Raw genomic sequence first — 3,391 nt, 5'->3', positions numbered from 1 at the left:
AACCAAGCCTGTACGATTGTTTTCTCAAAACTGAAAGAGCGTGGGTACTCTAAACGATTTTTACGAAACATAAAAAATTCCACCTTAGCACAGATAGCAGCTAAAAACAGACTTTATGCCGAAGTACCTCCAGGTTTAAGAAGTGCTCCATGTTTGTCCAGTAGATGCAAAACATGTCCCTTTATATCAGAAACTCATTATTTTGTAAGCAACTCTATGAATAAAAGGTACCCGATCCAGGAACATCTAACATGTGAACATTCGAATGTAATATATTTAATTTCATGCAAGAAATGCCCCAAACAAAATGTAGGAGAAACTAAGAATAATTTACGAACTCGCTTTAATGCGACATCAAACTAAAGAAAGACAAGCCTGTTTCTAATCATTTCAACCTCGACGACCTTCAATAGACGATCTCACCCTAATCCCAATTGAGCGTATAGAAATTGACTTGCCCGAAGATGAAACTACCAAATTCCGTCAATCTAGGGAGGCCCATTGGATTGAGACATTGAATACAGCAAGACCTATAGGACTAAATATTCATCATAATGTAGGCATAGCACCCTTTGTTGTCCCGTTTAATACAACCAGCAATCGAGCAAGCAAGATAGTTCATGCCCACTATAAGAGCCTTCAAGAGAAATTCCCCCATGTCTATTAGCAGAAAATGATAGTTGCATATTCAAAAAATAAGAACTTAAATGATAATATTGTTCATAGTAAACTAAAAACAATCAGTACATAACAGATACTATACTTCTCGCCCATCGGGCGAGTTATTTTTTCTAATTTCAGGTCAGAATAAGAACAGAAGAAAACCCAATATCAAGACCCTTAATCCTAATTTCTAAATAAAGTGTCTGCTCCACCCTAGGCCTGTACATTTGGGGGAATCAAACCCTCCCTTCCCCGAAATCCATTATCTGTTATTTTTATTTGTTTATTTTTTTCGTTGGCATTTCTAATGGAATTGTAAACAGAGAAATACTTTAATCCCAATTCATATTCTTGATTGCGATCGAGTTCGTACTCATAATCTAGAGACAATTTAATGTCTGATTTATTTGAGGTGATAACGAATAGTTGTTCTTTACTTGACATATTTAATCACACTTTTATAATCATTTTTATCTATAATAACTTTCTCTAGGAGTCTTTTCAGTATACAATTCACTTCATTAAATTGTCTGTGTGATCGATGTCCTTTCTTCATTGCCGCTAATATTACTCGTAATCTATTAAGTAGTTCCTCGTTGTTGTCGGATAAAAACGTTATACCTTGTCCAGATGCCACCATATTTTGTGTGATTGGTGGATAATCTTCTGCATAATCACCTAGCTCCTCTTCATCACGTTCAATTACTCTTTTATATATTTTAACTTCTTTCGATGTTCTTGTTTCGGGTCCCGACTATCTTATTGCATCTAGAAATTTGGAGTATGCTACTAAATCCTTATAATCGGCAATACCAACAACATCCTCGCTATTCATTAAATCTATTAATCCTCTCGTTAATGTGTATATATAATATTTTGTATCGATTACAAATTCTGGGGTATTTGGACTAAATCTTCTTCTAAAACCATTAAACATTAGCCCCGCTTCATCAACGATTGGTGAAATGCTCTTTGGTAAATCTGGGTCAGGGTTTGAAAAATAATGTTTTACATCATCTACTGTCCTAATTATAATACCACCATATTCAATCGCTTTGGGGTGATGAAGTTCTATAGGAGGTGTGGGTTCTATAGGAGGTCTATATTCTAAAGCTAATTTCTTTTTAATATCCTCTTGAGATTTTAATATTGGTTGAAATAGAGTTTGTAGATTTTCTGTTAATCCAAGTTGTTGTTATTTGTTTTTTTCAACTTGGGTCTTTATTTTATTCTTAGCTTTGATATATTCTTTATTTCTTTTTAAAATATTATTCCAATCACTACTCATTTTTAAAAAAATAAAATTAACATATATCTGTCATAACTCTTTCACCTGCAGGTTTTCTAGTATTAACGAATATATATCCATGATCATCTGGGTTTTTCCATTGAGTTTTACAAACCTTTTTAAATGCATCTCTGTCCATTCCGTGATTAATCGATTGAATGATTTGAGATAAATATTTATCGTTTAATTCAAATAATAAAAAACAATTTGCATTTTTTCTAATGAACATAGAATCCATTCCGTAAAAAGATTGGGATTGGTATATGCAGTGACAGTTGTGATGTCTTCCCTTTGTGAAGAATTCTTGTTGAACAGCTTCATTTCTTTGCGCTGCGCAGTCGTCAAACAATATTAAGTTCTTTCGATTGCTATCAATATTAGAAAAGTCTAGATCATTAACATTTTTCGTAAGAAAAACTTTTGTATCCGTTGGATTCTTTGATTTAATGAAGTTATCTATGATATCTTTTATTTCCACTTCTTCTTCGTTTTCTTCGTAATATTGAAATATGTCTTGAACATCTTTCTTTGGTAAATATTCTAAAGCTTTGAGAAATTAATAATACGATTGCTCTGGTGTTGTTGTGTAGATATTCAAAGAATCGAAATCTAAAAGGGTTGGTGTTGTCAACATGTTAAAAGTTGGATGAGTTTTCCCAGAACCGGAACTATCGCATGTACACATGAGCATTGGGTTACTAGGAAATATTTCTGAATGATTAAATTTTTTGCCCATTTTTTATTATTTTATTTTATTCCAAAAATCACTCCTTCTCCTTTATACTTTGAAAGAAATAATCCTTCTCCAGTGTGTATATTTTTTAAAAATATTCCATTACCCTTATGTTTGACTTTGACTTTTCCTGTGTCAATACTATCTACGAATTTATTTAATCCTTGTTTAACAGTTTTCTTGGTTTCTTTTTCCAAATTCTTTTATTGTGCCTATCATATCTCCCACTCCTGAACCCTCGGCTTCCCTTTCCATTATTAAATTATGTCTGCGTTCTTCAGCGGCTTTAGCATCAGCTGCTTTCTTTGCGTTGGCAGCTTTGACTATGGCAGAAATTCCGCCAGTTGATGCACCCGCCGCTGCAATACCACCAAATATTAAAGGTAGTAGGAAAGGTAAAAATCCACTTTATTTTGCGTTCGCGTCAATTCTTTCTAAGTCTATATCGTCTCTGACTTTACAATATTTGTGTTTATCAATACGTTTTTTAGTTATGCTGATTTTTTTACCATTGAAAGTTATTACAGTTGGGGAAGCTGTTTCAATAGCTTGTATTATTTTCATAACTAAAGATTCTGGTTTCATTTTTAAGGGTGTATTTTTACTCAATTCTTATCATTCTTCTTGATGAGATGATAGATCAAAACAGAAGATTGGATGATTAAGTGCAAAATCTACATATTCAAACTGAGGTGAATTCCAAATAA

The sequence above is a fragment of the Lottia gigantea genome (assembly GCF_000327385.1).
Source record: "Lottia gigantea unplaced genomic scaffold LOTGIsca_713, whole genome shotgun sequence".
Lineage (NCBI taxonomy): Eukaryota > Metazoa > Mollusca > Gastropoda > Lottiidae > Lottia > Lottia gigantea.
This window is presented reverse-complemented; position numbering follows the sequence as displayed.